Source organism: Diabrotica virgifera, chromosome 8 (genome assembly GCF_917563875.1).
Source record: "Diabrotica virgifera virgifera chromosome 8, PGI_DIABVI_V3a".
NCBI lineage: Eukaryota > Metazoa > Arthropoda > Insecta > Coleoptera > Chrysomelidae > Diabrotica > Diabrotica virgifera.
In genome coordinates, this window is record NC_065450.1 from 77,349,647 (window position 1) to 77,373,904 (window position 24,258).

Genomic DNA, 24,258 nt, shown 5'->3' on the forward strand with positions numbered 1-24,258 from the left:
TAAACAAACGGACTGTCAGAGAATCGGGTGCATATAAATATCGTAAACGTCATATTATTTATAGCATTTTCATAATATTCAAATCTGGTTTGTACCTGCTGTTGAGTTTTTAATTTAGTATATATAAAAATGTTATCATTGTGTGTTATTTACGATCAATTAAGGTTTATATTGTCTGTATTGTTTACGAAAATGTAGATACGGTTATTTGTTAAGCTGTGTTTGTTTGTTTTAGTCTATATTTTGAGAGTGCTATGTGCTATCAGAAGAAATACCAGGTATGTAATACAATGAAAAATATTCTAACAAATAAACGAAAACAACAATTTTTAGTCAATTATGTCCATTAAATTTTAATACAACTTGATTTGACAAACATCTTTAATAGCCCGATCAGGGAACACAAAATTTTACGAAAACCTCCAAAAAAATAAAGGAAGGATGAAAATTTGGGAATAGGTAGTTGAAATTGTCTATTATTTATAAGAAAAAATTTACAATTCTAGATCCCCTCCATTTTACAAAAATTGGGAAATACGTGGTGAAAAATATTTTCCCGGGGGTGAAAAAATATACGTCCGAAATTGTATAAAATGACTAATTCTAAATAACTTTTGTTCTATACAGTGGCGTAGCGTTAGTGTCGGCCGCCCGGGGCGGAAGACAATCTTGCCGCCCTCTTATTTACGAACTTTAATTTATTGTATAACATTACATACATTAATTATAGAGAACTTTTTGGCGAGAACAGTCATCATTATTTTGTATTATACAGGTTGGATTTTAAATAAAAAAGTTTATCTAAGTTTTACAATCACGTTTATTAATACAAAAATTCTTTTACTTTAACCAGTTAGATCCATTGATATAACATAGGTATTTATCACTTAAGATTAGGTACACCTTGACAATCGACAAAAGTAAATAAAATTAATTTTTAATTAGAACTATAACGATACTATAATGTTATATATTTTTATTTTTATTGAAAAGAAATATGAGTATTTGTCAGAATTAAAAACAAAACTTCCGTCTTCAATTAAAAATTTATACGTCTACTTTTTTTAAGAGCAAAGTCTTTTATTGCACCATCAATGTCTATCGCATCACACACCTCTTGCTCAATAGACAAAATAGCCAAATTAGTTAGTCATAGAGTACTCACTGTCGATCTTAAATAATTTTTAATCATTTTCAATTTTGAAAAACTCCTCTCACAGCTGGCATTGCTTATAGCGGGGTGGGCAAACTTTTTTTAATAAAAGCCACAAAAGGTTTTTGGTCTATTACCAAGGGCCGCATGTTTTCGAATTTTTAACTTGGGGGGGGGGGGGGTGTTAAGCAATTTTTTTTTAATTTGTTTGACACTATGGTAGAATTATTTTATTTTTAAATTAAATAAACATATTCAGTACAATTCAAAGAATATCCGAAAAACATTTTCAAGACCAACTATTGAAAAATAAGCCAGCAAATTTTTACCGACATCTAAACAAAATGAATTTTTCAGTAGACATCAGAACTCGTTATTGGATCATATGAAACAAAAACTTCATAAATATTTTATTAGCTTATGAATTTTTTCGAGATAAAACTGTCAAGTTTTTCTTAGTTTTGACGATTTTTGCGTTTTTGATATCACTCAAGTGAAAATACCGAAATAGTGAAAATCAACATATTTGTTATTGTTACCTCATGAAATGTCTAAAGAAATTATATGAAAAATTTCAGGTGATCTGTCAAGTAACCTTTGAGTTACAATGTCCACCGCCTATAAAAAAAGCAATTTTGAGAAAAACACGTTTAGTTTTGATAACTTTTATTTTCAATTTCTTCTGTCTGTCAAATCGTAAAGTGATGTACACCGGAATATGTTTTTAAATCGCAGAGTAATTCGCAAAGCAAAGCGAGTCGAAGGTTATTATTAGTTATTATTAGGTTATTATTAGTCGCATATTAAACAAGCTGTACTTCTGGTAGTTTTCCTACGGTCAAACTGAAATTTTCAGAGAATATTTTTGAAATGATGTATTTTCATACAAAATAATAAAAAAAAATCGAAAATTTCCAAATTTTCAAACCATATCCCTCCAGTCCCCTGTACCATATTCGCACTTATTTAAGCACGGTATTTGCCGCAAATATACAGGGTGTTTCATTGAGAAACGGGAATACTTAAATTGTGAATAGAGGTCACTAAGGCGGTTCTAGATATACTACATTTATTGGAAGCAAAGCTTTAGAACCACCTTGTATATTTTTTGATATTTGACATAGATATCTCTCATTTAAAATACAAACCGTCCAACTTCTAATCACAAGAATAATCCAGATCCGGACTAAACAAAATTATTGGGAAATAATTGGATTAATTCTTTCTTTTTTATATGATCAATGAATAGTTTGAATTTCATTATAAAAGTTTCATTTTGCGATAAACACTTATAAATTTAGCAAAGTAGCAGTGTTTAATTTTTAAATAATTTCCTTCCCTAATTCACAGCATCTTTTAAGAACCTTTTCTAAACTTAATTATTATCGAATATGATTGTTGATTGTGGCATAAGACATCAGTATGTTCTATCTCTAACTCTTCCAAAAAAAAATTGAATTCACGGCGATTTAATCCTATTGAACTAATACAGTTAACAATATTAGTTATAATTGAAATGACGTTGTCCACTTGCAAAACATTTTTGCACAATATCTGATGATGGATTATGCAGTGAAGAATAATAAATCATGTTCTGGAAACTGTTGAACGTAATCTTTAATTTTTGTCAACGTTACAATATTTGCTCCTCTTAAATTTGGTGCTCCGTCAGCTGTTACTCTTATTAGGTGGTTACGCGTTAATTCAAAATTTTTCATACAGTTCCTGACTACTTCGAAAATATCATTTTCATTTGTTAAAATTTCATGGATTTCATTGAGGGAGACGATAAATCTCTGTGCCAAAAACCGAAATCATTGCCAGCGTTATGTTGAAAATTTGAGGAAAAATCACCCGCTGCGAAAATGATATTATTAATAGCTGCATTATCTATCTATATTTAATTATCAATATTAGCAATAATTAGAAAAAATCTTGAAATGAAAATAATTCACTTTTTCTCCACGGGCCGCAAAAAAATGTCTAAAGGGCCACATGCGGCCCGCGGGCCGCACTCTGCCCACCCCTGGCTTATAGCAACTGTGAAAAATATTCGGAGGATTATTAAAATATTGGGCAGAGTATCTTACAGCTTGGATTTAACAATAAATTTAAATAATTCAAGTGAGTCTGCATTAATCAATTTCGTTGCCTGTTAGACAAGGCGAAAACGGCGGGTTCGTTAGAAAAAATATTCCCATAAGATTTTTTTGCATAATCACATTCGCGAGACATCCCAGAATAAGGTTCAAGAAGTCGCCCACGTGAAAAGTGCTCCAATTTTTTTTAACATTTTTTTTAATCAAATTGCAAAAATCAATATTTTTGGCTCGTACAAATTTTTTTTAGGTTTTTTGGACTATTCTGGACAAAAAAGGTATCTTGTAATTTTTCGAGTTATAAACAGTTTAAAATTGAAAAAAACGAAAAATGGCGATTTTCAAGGTTTAATAAATTGGTGAAAAGTTATTATTATGAAAGTCAGAAAGTGACTAAATCAAAGTTTAAAGCCCCCCCCCCCTACAAGATCCTGAAGAAATTTTTGTCATAATTTTATTACTAAGTTGTTATTTTTAAGTAATAATAATGAGCGCCAGCACGTATTAGGTGGCCGTCTATATGGTGAGTGCGAGAGAGATGCCATTACGGCAGTCCAATGGGGTATCTTACTCGCACTCTTATTTACAGCCGCGTCAATACGCTCTTTCGGCTTATTGTTAATAATTAAAAATAACAGCTTATTAAAGTAATAAATTAATGACACAAATTTCTTCAGGATCATGTATTAGGGGGGGGGGGCTTTAAACTTTGATTTAGTCACTTTCTAATTTAATAATAATTTTTAACTGAGTTATTAAGTCTTAAAAATGGCCATTTTTGCGTTTTTCAAATTTTAAATTGCTTATAACTCGAAAACCACCAAGCAAAAATTGCCCATAGCAAAAATAATAATTTTTGCAATTTGATTAAAAAAAAAATTGTTAAAAAAAATTTGGACCACTTTTCTCGTGGGCGACTTCTTGAACCTTATTCTGGGGTGTATTACAAATGTGATTATGCAAAAAAATCTCATGGGAATATTTTTTCCAACGAACCCGCCGTTTTCGCGTTGTCTATGTAGCAGCAATGAAAGTCCGCAGTCAAAGTTTTTCCAGCTTGAAACCCTGCTCGTCAATTTCGTCAGATGCGTAGTCTAGATTGTATTCAGTGTTGTCTGGATCTAATAATTAGATAAACAAACTTATCCGTTAAATTCTGTTGCCGTTGAAAATGCTCACGAGTTTCTACAATAACTCTATCTAACGAAGAAAACAGCTTTCGTCTCAACTCACTTTTCCGTCATCTAAAATCAGCTTTCTTTTTATGTTCCTCCGAGGTTTTATGGAAATTCAAAGTTCTTCACACATATTTTTGCATAACTACAGCGCCATTTGCTCATTTCTCTCTTTTCTCTGTCAATATCATCTGAAAAGCATTTACTTTCTGAGCGCACAATCTTATGTCAAGTCCCCTTGTTTGTAAATATTTTTGTGCATCATTCACTTCACGTAGCACCGGTTGCCACAGGCCTAAAAAACAAAGAAAGGAAAATGACTGTATCGAAACTAGTAAAGCACCTGCATCTGTTCTAGTGTTTAATAAGCTTTCATCTGCATCTGCCCCTGTCAGTTTTTCCAAAGTGACCAGAATGTCTTTGTAATGATGCCATGTCACATTTACGGCATCTCCTCTTGCACTCCACCGCGTGTCTTGAATCCTTCTTTTGCCTGTAGCTGCTGTCAGAACTTCCCAACGATGTGTCGAAGAGAAAAAAAAAAGAATAGTAACGTTCTAAAGTGCCGAAAAAAGTTGTGCTGATTGTTAGTCATAAACGGGGAATTCCTACAAGTCAGTATAGACGTTGTTGCCAGTCGTTACAAAGTATCATTCAAAGAAAAGGAATTCCCCGAATTCGTCAAAAAATAAGTAATGAAAAATTCCGTGATCCTTCCAATCGGTCCGAATTTGTAGTTGCGATAAAAATATAAAATGGTTCAAATATTTACAAAATATTTTTATTATTTATTGTTAAATTTTGCCGCCCCCTAAAAAGTGCCGCCCGGGGCGGGCCGCCCCTGCCGCCCCCACTACGCTACGCCACTGGTTCTATAGAGTTTTTTCACTAAGTTAATACTTTTCGAGTTATTTGCGAGTGAATATGTTCATTTTTGACCAAAAAAAAGCATGTTTTTGGACGGTTTTTCGCAGATAACTCAAAAAGTAAGTATTTTAGCGAAAAAATATTGTTAGCAAAAATATAACTTATAAAACACTGAAAAAAATGGTGTACGCATGAAGTCTGTAGACCCAGTAGGAGCAGAGTTGTAGCTAATGAAAAGTAGGTTCTTCTTCGTCAAATTTCAAATCGAACATTTCGATTTGAAATAACCCAAAAACTGAGCTCTTTTCGGGAAAAATTCATTACAACTTTTTTAAAGTGTTTAAAAAAGTATTATTTTTGTTTTTTAAAAAACTTCTAATATTAAAAGTAAGTGAGTTACGCTCAAAATATTGCTGGTCTTTTTTATTTTTTGCTAAAAAAATCGCGAAAATCGCCCCCTAATTAGCTTCCCAAATAAAATTAATCGTTACTGCTTCACAAGTTACTTTACTTATGTATTGTTAATATTATCTATAAGTTTCATTGGTTAAAAGTGCTCATTTTTGAAAGAACTTGGGTTTAAAATAAAACATTTTTTTTTAATTTTGAAAAAATGAAAATTTTTATGGAATTAACTTAAAAATTATTAGTAATACCAAAAATCTCAATGCATAATAAAATGTTCGTTTTGCTTTTCTGAATATTTTTGATTTTTTGTTTTCTTCTTAGACAAAAATTGGTTATGCTATGGCAGTTCAAAATTTGCCTAAACTCGTGATTAGTTGCTCGTTCAAGCCATTTTAACTACAGCTTTTTCAAAAATAAGCTCTTTGAACTGATGAAACTTACAGATCATATAAATAATACATAAGCAAAGTAACTTGTCAAGTGGTAATGATAAAATTTATTTGTGATGCTAATTAGGGGGTGATTTTGGCAATTTTTTTAACCAAAAAATAAAAGGGACCAACAATATTTTGAGCGTAACTCACCTACTTTTAACGTTAGAAGTTAAAAAAAAACAAATATAAACCTTTTTTAAACACTTTAAAAAAGTTGAAATGAATTTTCCCCGAAAAGGGCTCCGTTTTTGGGTTATTTCACATTGAAATATTCGATTTGGAATTTGACGAAGACGAGCCTACTTTTCATTAGCTACAACTCTGCATCTACTGGGTCTACAGACCTCATGCATTCACCATTTTTTTTCAGTTTTCTATAAGTTATATTTTTGCTAAGAATATTTTTTCAATAAAATACTTACTTTTTGAGTTATCTCTGAAAACATGTTTTTTTTGTAAAAAATGAACATATTCACTCGCAAATAACTCGAAAAGTATTGACTTCGCGAAAAACCTCTATAGGACAAAAGTTGTTAAGAATTAGTCATTTTATCCAATTCCAGTCTTATTTTGAATGTATATTTTTTACCTTCGAAAGGGGATGTAGAATTGTAAACTTTTTCTTATATAATAATAAACAATTTCAACTACCTATTCCCAAATTTTCATCCTTCCTTTATTTTTTTTTGGGACAGATTGTTCTTTGATCGGGCTATAGTCTCTAATAAATTTAAGAAACAGCAATTTTTAAATTTATTAATGATCCAACCAGTCTTGAAATTGTGTCTTTTCTGTTCCTTTGTCATTCCGTATGTGTATGTGCGATTTACTGTCAAAACTACGATACAAAAATTCCTATGTCTCACTGTTAATAACTGAAATAAGACTTATTGCAGCATTTTTCATTATAAAAATAATGTAATGCTTATTTTAATTTATTTTAAAGTCTTCTTAACACTAATACTTGAAAACTATGAATTTACAACGTTTATTTAATTAATCATAGAAATATATTTATTATACTGACTCCTTAAATTCTAATCTCTTTTCTATATACATATTAGGTATATTTCTTATCACTCGAGTACCTATATGATCTATCAGGGGCGCAGCAAGGCTGGCGTAACGTTGCCCCTTCCTTTAACGATGGTTCCTCATGGAACCTTGTCGTGACTGGAAATGAATGCTTGTACCGGCAACTGGACTCTCTCTTTGACAAATGACAGTTGTAGAAATACCTGGACTTCGATATCTTTAAAGATGTCTTTCTGTCTTTAAGTTATATAAGGAATACTCGCATATTTGCATTCGCAACCATGAAATTTGTGCGAACGTTTTGGAAATATAAATATCAGAAAAAAAGCAGTGTTAAGATATTAGATTGATCCAATAAAAATTCATTCACCTCTTATTATTTTTTTCTTATTTATTTATCGTAATCGTGTGATCAGCCTCCACTTTACTTTATCATTTGGTATTATGTAATAAAGCTTAAAATTAAGGTTTATTGACACAAAATTTTAATTATCTTCTCATTAGAATTTATCATCAATTCTTATCAGTCCTCAAATTTTTAATGTGAGATAATCATCTAGAGCAGCGATTCTCAATCTGTGGTACATGTATCACTGGTGATTTTTTCCAATATATCGAAAACTATTTGAGTTTTCTTATTGAAAACGGACATATTAAAATCTTAAAAAAAATATAGTGAAATTTGTGCACCCCATAAAAATTTTATGGGGGTTTTGTTCCTTTAAACCTCCCCCCGCCCCCCAAACTTTTGTGTACTTTCCAGGTAAATTATCATTGTGGCACCATTAGTTAAACACAATGTTTTTAAAACTTTTTTGCTTCTTGGTAATTTTTCGAAAAGCTAGTTTTTATCGAGATATTTTGAATATTTTTCAAATCCACCGCATATTTGTATACTGTTAAGTACGATTATTATATAGAGACCCGATAATAATATGAAAATTTATTTATAAATTACAGATTGAGGTATATTTTTAACCATATTAAAAAAGAAGCCACATCTCGATAAAAGGTGCCTTATCGAAAAAATACTATGAGGCAAAAAAGTTTTAAAACCGTTGTATTCAACTAGTGGTACCGCAATAATAGTTTAATTGGAACGTACACAAACATTTGGGGGGTTTAAAGGCACAAAACCTCCATAAAATTGTTATGTAAACATATTAAAAAAGAAGCCGCATCTCGATTAAAACTGGTTTATCGAAAAAATACTAGGTAAGAGGCAAAACAGTTTCAAAAACATTGTGTTTAACTAACGTTACCACAATAATAATTTAATTGGAATGTACATAAAAGTTTGGGGGGGGGGGGGGTTTAAGGGAACAAAACCCCCATAAAATTTTTATGGGTGCACAAATTTCACTATAATTTCCTGCCATAGTAATGCCACATGTCCATTTTCATTAAAAAATCTCCAATAGTTTTCGATATATTGGAAAAAATCGAGTTTCATTTTGTAACTTCAGACGGCTGTAACTTTTTTTGTGTGCATATTTGTACTAGGGTAAGTTAGGTTCGATCGAACTATTTTTGGTTCCAGAATATGTGATTTAATTTATGACCTGTATTTTTGTTACACCCTGTATATGTGGTACCAAAAATAATAAAAAGAACTGTAGGTGGTACATGACTCAAAAAGTGAGAACCGCTGATCTAGAGTAAAACTAAAACAATAATCAAACAAAACTGCATTCCTTAACTACAATCTAAATTTTTTAATATGTTTATATAGGATTAAACCCCAATTGATTGTAATTAAAATTACATTTTTAACTAACTATGGTATCATGTTTCGATTTCCACTCTGGAAATCGTTCTCAAAAAAGACTATTTTAAAACTTCTGCAAAAATGTATAACCGACAGGTTATATATCTGGAATTTCACGAAGTCTATGTTCTTGATGTGTGTTTCATGCTAGTTTATCCTAACACTTAGTGGTTTTGCGCTTTGTCCCATATATAAATTCTTGTATTCACAGGGTATTTTTATAGATGCAGATTTTATCGTTTTTGTGTTGTTACATTTGGTTTTGGACAGGAAAAATCTCAGTGTATTGGTTGTTTTTAATGTTGTTTTGATCTAACTTGTTTCCTACCCTCTTCAATTTACCCTCATTCTCATGAGGCCTTTAGATATCGTATGGTTGTCATCAGTGAATCCTTTTTTGTGAGTGTTTCTAGATTGCTTGGAGTGTGTTGTTGCTTCCTTTCTTCAATCGTGTGGAATTCTTTGTTAATAGGTAGTAATTTCTTGTCAAAACCTTTATGGGAGGAGACCCTAAGAGTGTATTATAAAGTCGTATTTTAAGCCATGGTGTCAACTCTTTTCCTTTCAAAATTAATAAAGACTTAACGTAGTGTACGCTAAGAAAAACATGAGATTTTCCGTCAATGTGGTCAACTATCTGGAAACACATGATACCTGAAGAACAGTTAAATCTAGATTCTACCAACTTAAGAGAGGGATAAAACAATACGGACAATGATAAAAATGGTTAGGTAATCTAACTTTCAGTAATCTTAAGAAATAATACTTTAAGTCTAATCTATTTGTTTATTTATCTAGCACGCTATTATAAACGTCGTCATATTTACCCAGCACGCTACAATAAACCACGTCATTTATTGCTATCTATTGAACAATATAAAAAGTTGTATTAAGATAACCATAATCATTATTGCACTCATAAAAGTGTTTGATTTATACTCATATTCGGGTCAAGATTAAAGTACCTTTACCTTTATATGTTTCCCGTGAGAATATGAATTTAATCTGTATTTTAAATTCCAACCACTAACAGTAAAACTTAATAATAAATCTAAACGGGAACTGGTGTATGTTTTCAAAAGACTGATAGTGTGTAAATTAATTTATTAAATCAGCTAAGTACTTTCAGCATATTAATGCCATCATCAGAGCTATCGTCTTATAGGTGTAAAAACCTCAAAAGAAGAGAAAACTTCGAACAAACACATTCTATATTTTAAAAATTAACCCAGGGATATAACCACTGGTTAGGGTAAAAAACCCTTAAATGTTAAAAATCACATTTAATGTGTTTTTTTTACAAAATGGCCACCATTCGTACAAAGAACAGCTGTTAAATTTGTACGAATGGTGGCCATTTTGTAAAAAAAACACATTAAATGTGATTTTTAACATTTAAGGGTTTTTTACCCTAACCAGTGGTTATATCCCTGGGTTAATTTTTAAAATATAGAATGTGTTTGTTCGAAGTTTTCTCTTCTTTTGAGGTTTTTACACCTATAAGACGATAGCTCTGATGATGGCATTAATATGCTGAAAGTACTTAGCTGATTTAATAAATTAATTTACACACTATCAGTCTTTTGAAAACATACACCAGTTCCCGTTTAGATTTATATAGAAGTGTGTACAAGTCAAACAGTCTTTTTCTATTTATTTAATAATAAATGACATAGAACAATCTACAAACACATAAAAAATCAAAAAGATTACTGTACCTATAGTCCAGAGAAATAAGGATTTTCTCTGGACACTCAAAAATCCAGGTAGCTGACCACTTTTTTAGTTATTGTAGACCTAAAGGGAGAAAACCTACCTGTTTCCTGCTTAGAGTTCGCGTCCGTTTTTTAATTATTAACAGTTTAATGCAAATATCGCGATTTTTTCGATTTTTTGCACCCCATTCAAAAGCTAAAAATAGTTGACATAAAATTACAAAATTAAATTTTCTAGATTCTAGAACATTGAAAAATCTTCAAAACGCCGATTTTTGAAAGTTAAAAAGTTAATTTGTTGCTGCGCAAACTGCAAAATAAGTGAAAATCGTTATTTATTAATAACTTTTACTAAAACTACCTTAGAACTTTAATGTGACAACCAAAGTTGGACATTGGGGTACTTAACAAACCCCCAAAATTTGAGACCGATCCATTAATTAGTTTAAGAGTTATTCTATTTGTTTATCCCAGAGATCTTTATTTTGCAATAACATAAGACAGAAAATAAGGAAGATATGGCAATTCTGAGTATGCAAAAGGAAAGTAGAAGAGTGGTATTATCAAAATATATTAAAAAAAGATAAAAAAAATTAATTATTATAGTCAAAAATCCTAATGCCAAATTTTTGAAATTTTGAAGTTTATAAACATTTAGAATAACTTTAAAAATGTTGTCCGTAGAAACAATATTTTATACAGTGCGGTGGAATAAGTGTTGCCCCCCCCCCCCTGTTAACTTATGTTAACCCCATGTTAACCCCATGTGACACGTCATTTAAAAGCTCTTAAAATACTGATTTCAAAAATGTATATACTTTAATCCTGTTTGAGAGCGTAGGCGCAAAATTTTGGTCGAATTCTTTCTAAATGCAATCATTTTTTTCGAATCCTGAAAAAACTAATAAATATTTTTGAAAAATTTAAACGCATAATGAAATATTACAGTATTCTCGATGGTCCAAAATCCCTGAGAACTCCTATAATGTTTATTTAAATAAGTCACAGTGATGAAAAAAGAGAAAATTTAGTGTGATTTTTAATTTCAAATATATCATTCAAAAGAAACTTTTTGTTTATTCTAAGGGACTGTCGGCCATCAGTAATAATCCAATATTTCATTCTGCGTTTAAATTTTTCAAAAATACTTATTAGTTTTCTCAGAATTCGAAAATAATAAATGCGTTTAAAATGAGGTCGACCGAAATTTCGCGCCTACGATCTCAAAAAGGATTAAATACATTTTTGAAATCAGTATTTTAAGAGCTTTTAAATGATGTATCACATGACGTACTTTACCATTTAAAAAAATCAAAGTTATGCCTGTCACCTGAAGAGGGATCGCGTAAAGTTCGAAACGTTGATGCTATAATATACTATGGTTAGCTTAAAAATCGACCTGTCCGAGCGTTTTGCTTATATTCTTAAAATAAACAAGTTAACAGGGGGGGGGCAACACTTATTCCACCGCACTGTACATTCTGTATATTCGAACTAGTATTTTAACACAAATTTTCAAATAAAAAAATTTAGCATGGGTTCATTTGGGACAAAGTTAGCCATGTGTTTTTTTTTAATTCACAGCTAATTTGTTTATAATAATGAAGGAATCTCATTAATGCCATTTTAAAGAATGGGATTTGTATATTTTCTTAAAATATTTGCACAAACATTGTACCTTCACAGCACCCTCTACGATTTTTCAAAAATGTAGTTCAAACGATTACTAGGGGGAACCTACAAATCAACCGAGTTAAAATACCGAAAAAGCCATTTCAAAGTAATACAATTTTCTGTATCTCCAGATCAACTCAATGGATTTTGATCTTTCTTTTTTAATTTGTAGGTATGTAATTTTTACGTACATTACAAATATGCAATTTGTTTATAAATTTATTAATTAATAAACAGTCTAATTTGTTTAAACAATTCTTGAATTTTTTTTACAAAAATCTATTTTTTAATCATAGTAGCATTAATGATCATAGAAAAAGTTAAAGTACACTTTAATAAATAAATTATTTTTATTAGATAATTATTTATTGAAGATAATTTATTTATTAAAGTATACCTTAACTTTTTCTATGATTAATAACGATAGTATGATTAAGATCATGGATTTTTGGGAACAAATTATTTTTTCAAAAATTGTTTAAACAAATTAGACTGTTTATTAATTAATAAATGTCTAGACAAATTGCATATTTTTTGTAATATACAGAAAAATTACATACAAATTAAGAACAAGAACGATCAAAATATATTCAGCAGATCCCAAGATATAGAAAACGATAGTAGTTTTAAAGCTTTTTTTTGAACTCCAGCATTTGTCGGCTCCCAGCTCCCCCTTCACTTATCACGACAAGTCACCAATTGAACTACATTTTTAAAAATTCGTGTAAAATACCAGCTTTTCTAATATGTGAAACGATTTTTTCTACGGACAATATTTTTAAAGTTATCCTAAATGTTTATAAACTACAAAAATTAAAAAATTTGGCATTAGGATTTTTGACTATATAGTGATGAGCGCGCTAATAACCGGCAAAATAACGCAAAAGATATAATAACACTTGTACCTATTCTATTTATTGTTTCCCACCCTTAGACGTATCAGAGGGGTATGTTAACTAAAACTGTCACTGTGACAGTGGCAGTTGCCAAACTCGTTCGATACGTCTAAAGGTGGGAAACAATAAGTAGAATGTAAATGTATAGGTTTTTATCGCTAAACTTCGCACCTCACTACTTTCATTTCATTTTATCTCACAACTTAAAGTGTTTCCCAACTTTTACGTTATTCTGCCTGTTATTAGATAATTGTTTTATTTCTTTTTAGTACATTTTGATAGCATCAGTTTTCTACTTTAATGGTGAGCGGCCGTGGAGTAACGGCATAAACGCTGGCCTCATACGCCAGTAGACGTGGGTTCGAGCCCTGCCAAAGACAAACCATTTTCATTTCCAATAATGACACGAGCCGTCTCACCGTGCCTCGGAGAGCACGTAAAGCCGTCGGTCCCCTGGGCTAGTGTACATCGGCACTAGTTACTTAAAACAGGGTTAAAGATGTAAATGGCGCCGGAACTATCCGAAAAGATCTCCCCGGCAAAAAATGCCATACGATATTATTATTATTATCTACTTTAATTTGACATACTCACAATTGCCCTATCTTCATTATTTCCTGTCTTATGTTATTGCAAAATAAAGGTCTTTGTAAACAAATAGAATAACTCTTAAACTAATTAATGGATCGGTCTCAAATTTTGAGGGTACTTGAAAGTACCCCAATACCCAACTTTGGGTGAAACACTAAAGTTCTAAGGAAGTTTTAGTAAAAGTTATTAACAAATAACGATTTTCGCCTATTTTGCAGTTTGCGTAGCAACAAATTAACTTTTTAACTTTCAAAAATCGGCATTTTGAAGGTTTTTCAATGTTCTAAAAAATTAAATTTTGTAATTTTATGTCAACTATTTAGCTTTTGAAAGGGGTGCAAAAAATAAAAAAAAAATCGCGATTTTTGCACTAAATTGTTAATAATTAAAATACGGACGCGAACTCTAGGCAGGAAACAGGTAGGTTTTTTTCTATAGGTCTACAATAACTAAAAAATTAGTCAGCTACCTAGATCTTTGAGTGTCCCAAACATGGTCTATTTCTAGCTTATTTCCCTGGAGTACTATTGGAAAACTTGATTAATGTTTCATCATCATCATCATCAATGGCGTTACAACTCTTCGTGAGTCTTTACCGCGTTTACTATTGTCTTCCATGTTTGTCGGTTCTGTGCCACTATCTCCATTGTCTCACTACCATTTTTTCCAGATCTTCTCTGACTGCATCTTTCCACCTTTTTCTAAGCCTAGGTCGTGTTGCAGACCTTCTCCTAAAACACATTGTTTATAAGGCGATTGACTTTGACTTAACTGCGTCTATCACATGTCCTGTGTATATCTGACAAATTCTCAGTAGAAATGAAAAGCATGTATACTTTTAAAGCATTAGGTCTGGATCCCGCGTATGAAAAAAAAGTTGATTAATAGCAAGGTGAAAATTTGTTAATAGCTTAAGGGTGTCTAGTCGGATAAACTTTGATATATGGGAACACTGGAACAGGGGCAGTTTTAATTGTGGAACAGGTTAAAAATTTGGAACGGTCAGACTACGAAAACGGCACATGTATTTTGTCCGACAGAACAGACTTAAACTCTCCGATTAGAGATTAAACTCTTATGCAAAAATCAGACTGATATTTATCACCAAATGGGCGTTTTAATGAGTGGAACATGTAGAATATATCAAATGACAGGAATTATGACAGGTGATAAATAGCAGTCTGATTTTTGCATGAGAGTTTAATCTCTGTTAGGCGAGTTTAAGTCTGTTCTGTCGGACAAAATAAATGTGCCGTTTTCGTGGTCTGACCGTTCCAAATTTTTAACCTGTTCCACAATTAAAACTGCCCCTGTTCCAGTGTTTCCATATATCAAAGTTTATCCGACTAGACACTCTTAAGCTATTAACAAATTTTCAGCTTGCTATTAATCAACTTTTTTTTCATACGCGGGATCCAGACCTACATTGCATAAAACAAGTGTATCGATGCAAGAAAATAAAAACCCATCAGTAACAAAACAAACTGTTTCAATAACGTCAAATTTTTACCAAGTTATTAGTGGTATGGATAAAAAGGGAGTATAAACTCACGAGTATGTTTTGATGAGTATAAGCATAAAGTATAAGTTTATACTCTATTTCAGCGGTTCTCAATCTTTTTGAGTCATGTACCACCAAATACTTTTTATTATGTTTGGTACCACCTACTGAAGTATCTATCTAGCTAGGTTATCTGATTAACTATAATAGTTAACTGTTTTCGTGTTTTGTGACTTTGTGTACCAACTCAAATAGTAATATGTACCACCAGTGGTACATGTACCACAGATTTCATATGAATAAAAATATTTTGATGTGATCAGTTTCTCATAGTCACAGTACATAACAGTAGATGGAGTATAAGTATAATATACTCCAACATTTGGAGTATAAACTACATTTTCATTTTTATTCGTACGAGCCATTATGTTGCTGTCAATTTTTTATGGCAGAACTGCACTCTTTGTATTTTTTACATTTATTATTCACAATCCTGTCCAATTAGTTTGTTTGTTTATATTAAAATTGTATTTTGACTACGCAAGTTGATTTGCAAGTTATTAATAGTTCTAGTTTACAATTTATGTGTTATTTTGATCAGATTATTAGTCACAGTTCATATATTATTATTTCATGTCTTCATTTTTCTTTAATATATAAATATGATAAATTGTGTTCTACACAGAAAAATAAGTTGCTGATCTTTATTTCGTCAGAGGAATTTATTAAAAAGACTGTCTAAATATATAGAATTTTAACTACAGTCGGAAAAATGAAAGAATTCCCATGCACGATCACATCAATCACTTATTTTGTATTTGCTGTATTTTTCTATAAATAACAAACGTTTGTTATAGAAAAAGACAGCAGATACAAAATAAGTGATTGATGTGATCGTTCATGGGTATTCTTTCATTTTTCCGACTATATTTTAGAATGACCGGTAGCACATTCGACTAATTATTAAAAATATTGGGATGCCGAATAACACTTGATCTCAACATTCCATTTATTTGTATACATCTGTCAATGATTTTCAATATAGTACCTAATGATCGAGTTTTGCCTCTACGATCAAAATTTTAGTGTCTGTACGGTCTGTACGCGACTATTCATAGGGTACGCGTCATTTTAAAATACGCAACGCTAGCGATTTTTTATCTATCGCAGACTCGCAGTATATACATATTGTTTCAACCAACAAACAACTTACAGGCGTCCCTCAGCAGGAATATGAATAGCCTGTAATGTTGGAGTACGATTGATGACAACGGAACAACGGTGGGACTAGGATTGGTCAAGCTACTGACAGGTGTGGCCTGTGGCTGTGGCATTAGAAGACATAGTCAATTCCCCTCTCGTACAGTCGTCTTGCTGTATGATCGTAATAGAATCGGAAGGTGATAAGTGTTTCCAATCTTTAATCGTTTAATGCTTATTTTTTTTTTAAATACAGACTTTACGGCATTAATCGCCAGATGTTGAAACTCTTGACGTATAACCTGGAAGCTGTACGGGCTACTGTACTGTACTGGATTACTGTTACGTTTCTAAACTACTTTATATGACCTACATTCTTCTCTATAAAATAACCTTTCAGGAAGTGATAGTAATTTATTGCAATAAAATATTCAAAATAAATTAGGAAAACTAATTTAAAAATTCGGACAAAGCTACTCAGAACCGTTTAAAGTCTATAAAGAACTTCGACAAGGATACTGACTGTTACCAAACTTATTTAAACTTTATATAAGACAAAGCATTAAAAAACTAGAACCATCGATGTAGACAGATAAAAAGTAAAAATTGACGATAACTATACTTATCAATAGACTATTATTTGCTGATGATCATATTTAGCAGAAGGCAAAGATAACATCATCTTCGGGATAAAAAAAAGCTGGAAGAAGAATTTAAAAGCTGGTGTTTAAAAATTAATAATGATAAAACGCAATACCCGAACACTGGAAAGGCAGAGGAAGACCTAGAGATAAATAACAACTGAATAAAACAAACAAACGCATATAAATACTTAGATATATTAAGTACTAAAAAAATGTTTAAGACAATAGTGGAAAGCTTCTCACTGTATAGCTCAAAGTATGAAAATGATGTTTTGGATAAGAAGCTACAGATTATCACTAATGGACAAAGTGAAAATGAAGAAATTAGAGAACTAATGCCGTGAAAAAGACACTAAATGACAAAACAGAAAAACAAAAATTACACTGATATGGAGATATGCGAAGAATGAACAAGACAAGAATACCACTGAAAACTTGAAAATGGACACCAAATAAAAGGAGGAAAAGAAGACGTTCTCAGACGATCACAGTGGAACAGAGAAACAAAAACAGCAATGGAAGAAAGTGATCTCACTGAAGAAGACATATACAACAAGAAGAAATAGCGATTGGAATGCGATAAAAGTCAAACAAATTATGATGTGTAAAAGCACGAATAAAATAAGTAAGTACCTAATTAAATCAAAAACGAAGGTGATTTAGAAATATCACAAAGTAATAATTATTGATTTGTGGTGACTCGATCACCACAAAAGCTTGACAAAAATTTTAAAATCTTTTATTTATTCTATTTATTCTATTTATTCTATTTTTTGTTTTATCATAAATGTCTCTTGTTATTGTTAACATTTATAAACCTAAATTCCACGTTAACGTTGTAATAAACTTAACACTTTTAGTCCAGAGAAATAAGGTTTTTGTCGGGACACTTGAGCAGCCAGGTTGCAAATGGATTTTTTGGGTACTATATACCTAATACATTATAAATACAAAAATGCCCGTCACAGTTCGGACGAGAAACTTAGTTATTAACAAATAAGGGTCAAAAATCGCAGTTTTTTCGTTTAAATCGCTACAGGTAAAAATAGGGTAATTAAATATCTTATTTATAATCTTCTTCTTTTAGTAGATTAGCCAAGGTTTAAAATGGCACTTTTTGAATTTTGGTTCGATCATTTTTTGCTTCGGAAATTGCAATATAAGACTAAAATTTCAAAAATAAAAAATGTGACATAACTTTTGCAAAAATGGCCTTAAGACTTTCATATTGCATGAAAAGTTGAGTCAAACATTCCATATAATGACAATAAATCTTAAGATGATTCGTCAATTAGTTTAAATTTTATTCAATTTGTTTATCGCAAAGAGCTTTTTTTTACAATGTTATTGTTCAGAAAATAATAATGATATAACAATTCTGTGGAAACCACATACAAGAAAAATAGTTATGTTTTCAAATTGTTGAAAAAAATCATTAAAAAGTCGTTTTTATCACTCCAAAAAAAGTTTAGCAAAATAGAGTCATTTTTGGCTTATAAATAATTTGAATAGCTTTGTTAATATTGACTATAGAGTAAATCTACTTTAGGATTTCAAAAGCTGGTATTTTTACACGAATTTTCAGAAAAAACTTTTTGCCTAGGTTTATTAGGCTCAAAGTTAGCCACTTTTATTATTTAATTCGCAGTTACTTCTATATACAGTCAAACCTGCCATATCCGGATCAATTCCAATCAATGTGAGGAGAGACCGATCCGGATATGAAAAAATCCGGATATCAAGACCACTACTTCTTTTATAGTCTCTGGAACGTTTTCTCCTTCATACATTCCAGTAATCAAAGCCGTTAATAACTTTCGTCTATAGACATGTCTTATAGATTCTATAATACATTATTTCGCCATCTTTTAGTTCTTCTTTTAGTGCGTTGTCCAACAGCAGGACTGCCTTTCTCGGTAGATTTTGGTAGATCCGGACGGCGCAGAACCGTCTGGATATGGGGAAGTCCGGATATGACAGGTCCGGATATGGCAGGTTGTACTATACATCAAATTCTCCTGTTACACTGTTAGTTACCATACTACTCCGAAACGGCTTGGCCGATTTTTATGAAATTTTACACGTATATCCTATTGGATGGAGAAGAGGTTTTAACCTATTTTTTGTACCCATGAGTTATAAGGGGGGCTGCCCCCTGACATTTTTTTATTTTTTTGGATAAAATTATTTACCTTAATTTCATATGATGTAAAATTAAAAAATACATTCAACCCTTAATTTTCACTCTTTTATTACCAACCCCTATTTGTTAATAGCCATCTATATATTTACATCTATAAAATTCTCCTGTCACAGTGTTAGTTTCCATACTCCTCCGAGACCGCTTCACCGATTTTTATGAAATTATATACAGTGTGTCAATTTTAAAACTTTCAATGGCTATATCTCACGAACAAAAGCTGAAAACGAAAAATGCTTGAAATCGTTTCTAGGATAGTAAGGGGGAACTAAAATGACATGAAAGAGAACTCACCCCCATCAACCCCCTAGGCCCCACCCACCACAACCAAAAAAGTTTAAATTGCAAACCCCTACTTGTGATACATCATTGAAAAGGCTATAAAAAATGCTATCCCATCGTATAAATAATAATTATACAGGGTGAAGCAATAATTGTGAAACTTTGGCTTAAATGAAAAATTTAATGAGGTTTTGTTGAACTACAAATTTGATAAAAATGTCAATTAAGTAAATGTTCAAAGTGGCTTCCGTTGTTTTGTAAACAATAATACAGTCTATTTTCAAATTCTGCACGAAGTTTGACAAATGTTTTTCTAGTAATAGGGCGACATGCTTGAGTAATTATTTCTCGTAATTTCCCAAGTGACGCAAGTTAAGTTTTATAAACAACTGATTTAAGGCAAAAATGGCAAATTAAGTTTTAATTAACAAAAAAAAGTACGAGCGGACACTTACCATTTATAATAATAGTCCGGGAGATAGCATTACAAATACAAAAGTCATAGTAAGCCAGCTGATATTAACACCCTGTATAATTATTATTTATACCATTGGATAGTACTTTTTATACTAGGATAGTATATTACTTTTTTCTATGGGGTTACCCTAAATCAGTTGTTTATAAAACTCAACTTGCTTCACTTGGAGAATTGCGAGAAAGGATTACTCAAGCATGTCGCCCTATTACTAGAACATTTGCTAAATTTCGTGCAAAATTTGAAAATAGGCTGTATTATTGTTTACCAAACAACGGAATTCACATTAAATATTCACTTAGTTGACATTTTTAATAAATTTGTAATTCAACAAAACCTTATTAAATTTTTCATTTAAGTCAAAGTTTCACAATTATTGCTTCAGCCTGTATAATTAATATTTGTACCATTGAATAGCATTTTTTATAGCCTTTTCAATGATATATCACAAGTAGGGGTTTGCAATTTAAACTTTTTTGGTTGTGATGGGTGGGGCCTAGGGGGTTGATGGGGGTGAGTTCTCTTTCATGTCATTTTAGTTCCCCCTTACTATCCTAGAAACGGTTTCAAGCATTTTTCGATATCAGCTTTTGTTCGTGAGATATAGCCATTGTAGAGAGTGAGTAGAGCCAGTGAGTTCCCCCTAACATTTTGTAATGTTAGGTGGGGATGTGTGTACATAACGGACTCTATAAGACTACGAGTGCATACAAATTTAAAAAATTATAATCAGAATCCATCAACAAGCTCCGGCGATATTAATCTCAGCATATGCTTGCAGAATCAATTTCATTTTTTGAGTGCACGGATTTTATTAATTCCCCTCCACCGACCACGAATTAATTCCGTTCGGAGCCACTTTTAAAACTTTATTAACCACTCTGTTGAGGTTCAAAGTTTACTTAAACTTTTACACATAAACTATATATATTCAACTTCAAAATAGCTCAAGTTAGGCTGCTCAATTATTATAAACAAAGTAGCCGTCAATTAAATAAAAAAAAAGTGGCTAACTTTGACCGTAATTAACCTAGGCGAAAAGTTTTTCTTTGAAAATTCGCATAAAATTACCAGTTTTTCAAATCCCAGTGTAGTTTTAGCCTACAGTCAATATTAACAGAGTTATTCAAATTGTTTATAGGCCAAAAATGACTCTATTTTAGTAATATATTTTCTGTGTGATAAAAATGACTTTTTAATGATTTTTTTTAAATGTTTTGAAAATATGACTATTTTTCTTTCATGTTGTTTTCACAGAATTGCTATATCATTATTATTTTCTGAACAATAACATTGCGAAGAAAAAGCTCTTTGTGATAAACAAATTGAATAAAATTTAAACTAATTGACGAATCGTCTTAAAAATTTTTGTGCATTGTACGGACTGTTTGATTCAACTTTTCATGCAATATGAAAGTCTTAAATTCATTTTCGCAAAATTTATAGCAAATTTTTTATTTTCGAAATTATAGTTTTATTTTGCAATATCCGAAGCAACAAATGATTGGACCAAAATTCAAAAAGCACTATTTTAAACCTTGGCTCATCTACTAAAAGAAAAATATTATAAATAAGATATTTAATTACCCTATTTTACCTGTAGCGATTTAAACGAAAAAAATCCCATTTTGACCCTTATTTGTTAATAACTAAATTTCTCGTCCAAACTGTGACGGACATTTTTGTATTTATAATGGTATAGGTATTTAGTACCCAAAAAACCCATTTGCAACCTGGCTGCTCAAGTGTCCCGAACATGGTATATTTTTGCCTTATTTCCCTGGTGTATTTACATTTTAATTGTATCTACCTATTTAATGACAATCAGCTTTTCTACCTTGAACACCAATTTTAAAATAGATTAACTAAACCGCACATAAACTTTATTATCAAATTAATTGTTACGCATCCAGCATTTACATGAGAATTTTGTTTTTTCGGTAAGAACAGATGTTACAGTTGTTATAAACAGGAAATCAAATGGTGTGGTGTATGTAGACCTGACCTATATAATATTATGATGTGGTTTTTTCATTTTTTTACTGTTGATCGCTTGTTCATTTCAATTTTCAATGCTTTATTTTGGTGTTAGGATAAATTACAAAAGCACTTTTCATCAGATTCCATTTTCCTTTTTAGTGGTTTAATGCTTTTTGTTTAATTAATCTCTTATCTTTTCCATTCGATCTACATTCTCGATTCACAGTTTTGTGCGAAGAGCAAAAAAAGTCAGACTAAACCATACACGCAAGCTTTACAGAAGAAGAAATTTACATCTTCGGTAGCTTGCTATCGCTTTGATGTATTTAAAACAGCATATGGCCTAGGAGCCTGATTTGTCAGTATTGGTGAATTGGTAAAACATAGCATTATCACTTCATTTCAGCCTTCCATGGCCTCATCAGATACTAGTCTAAGAGTTAGTGAATCCTCCGACTAACGGTCTTCCTGTAAGGCTATAAATTTGTATAGTGATAATTCATAGCACACCAAGACTAAAAACCATGACCTGGCAGGCATCAGTCCTGCACGTGTATATACCAGGTGAATCGAAAAGTGCATAGTTTAGGGGAAAAATAAACTTTCTCCTGTAAAGTTTAAATTTAAGTACCTATGTGTTTGAGTAAGTCATTTAGAAGAAATGTGTACAATGACAGGTGATTCTGAACAGCATAAGACCTTGCCAGGCGAGGGGAAATATGGATGACGTCACTAGTATTATATATATGCCAAAAAGTCCTAATTTAAGAATAAAAATCGACCTGGCTGAGGATTTCTCTTCAAATTTGCTCATTCTCGAGAAAATGAATTTATGCAAACATAAACGTCCTCACTTATACTACAGTGTCGCGCCCACTTGATTAGAAATAAAAAAACAAAGAGGTTTTCGATATTATATTGCAAAAAACTCTTCGGGATTTCATCAATCAATGTTTAAAGAATATTTATCTACCTTGGTAACATTAAAATTTTTAGTTAAATGTCCGATTTAGGGTTAAAAATAGCCGATTTCACAATTTTCAAAATTTTTAATCGCTTATAAAACAAAAACTATTAACCTAAGAGAAATATCACTAAAGATCTTTTCTGTTTGGAATGATTCAAAAAACCTAAAAAAGCTTTGTTCGATGTAAAAAAAATAATTTTAGGAAAACCCCTAATCTTTCCCCTCGCCTTGCAAGGTCTTATGCTGTTCAGAATCGCCTGTCATTGTACACATTTCTTCTAAATGACTTACACAAACACATACTTAAATTTAAACTTTACAGGAGAAAGTTTATTTTCCCCTAAACTATGCACTTTTCAATTCACCTGGTAGATACACGTGCAGGGCTGATGCCTGCCAGGTCATGGTTTTTAGCCTTGGTGTGCTATGAATTATCATTATACAAATTTCTAGCCTTACAGGAAGACCGTTCACTAGCTCTTAGACTATGCTGGGGCTAAATACCTACAAAATCAAACCTAGGCTGCAATACAAAAAAATGCAAAACATTTCGTAGAATTTGTATTTTATTGTGGTGAGTTTATTTAATTTTCTAATATATCTACATATTTCAACAGTAATAAAGAAATATTTTTTTCTTTTAAACCAGTTCTTTTGGTACGGCGAACTTCAAAGCTATTTAAATTTCTAAGTAAAATAATAATTTTAGGTTTTGTCAGATAGTTTTGTCAGGGCGTGTGTCAATATTGACAATATTTACTTTTAGTCATATTTTCAAATTACAAAAATTAAACTGAATCATTCTCCTTGGCGGATTTAAATCCATTTTAGCTCTAATAAACCGTATTGTAGTATTATCTGTTTACTAATCAACTTTATTTGTTTATTATTTTATTATTTATTAACAAGTTTATTAATATTATCTGTTTATTGATCAAAATAAGATTTACATAATATTACGATACTACTTTTGATACTAAAAGTTACAAATTTGCAGAGCAAAACCTAGTACCTATAGTAATCGAGGCAATGATGTATAGTTTTCTTACTTACATATCTATATATACCGAGAGGGGCTAAATTATGGAATAAATTCATAAAAAGGTCGATTTTTATTTTTAAATTACAATTTTTTGGGATGTCTTATACTAGTGACGTCATCCATCTGAGCGTGATGAGATAATCGATGATTTT

General features: G+C 31.3%; 1 protein-coding gene across 5 annotated transcripts in view; it reads left to right on the plus strand.

Moving 5' to 3' along the window:
- Window positions 1-24,258, plus strand: part of LOC114332180 (monocarboxylate transporter 13) — a 216,540-nt gene that overhangs the window by 154,718 nt on the left and 37,564 nt on the right. The window contains exon 2 of one of the 5 annotated variants that reach the window (XM_050657558.1): window positions 236-278. The exons of the other annotated variants lie outside the window; for them this stretch is intronic. The gene's annotated coding sequence lies outside the window, so the exon portion shown is untranslated. The remainder of the gene's footprint in view (window positions 1-235; window positions 279-24,258) is intronic. 5 annotated transcript variants of the gene reach the window in all.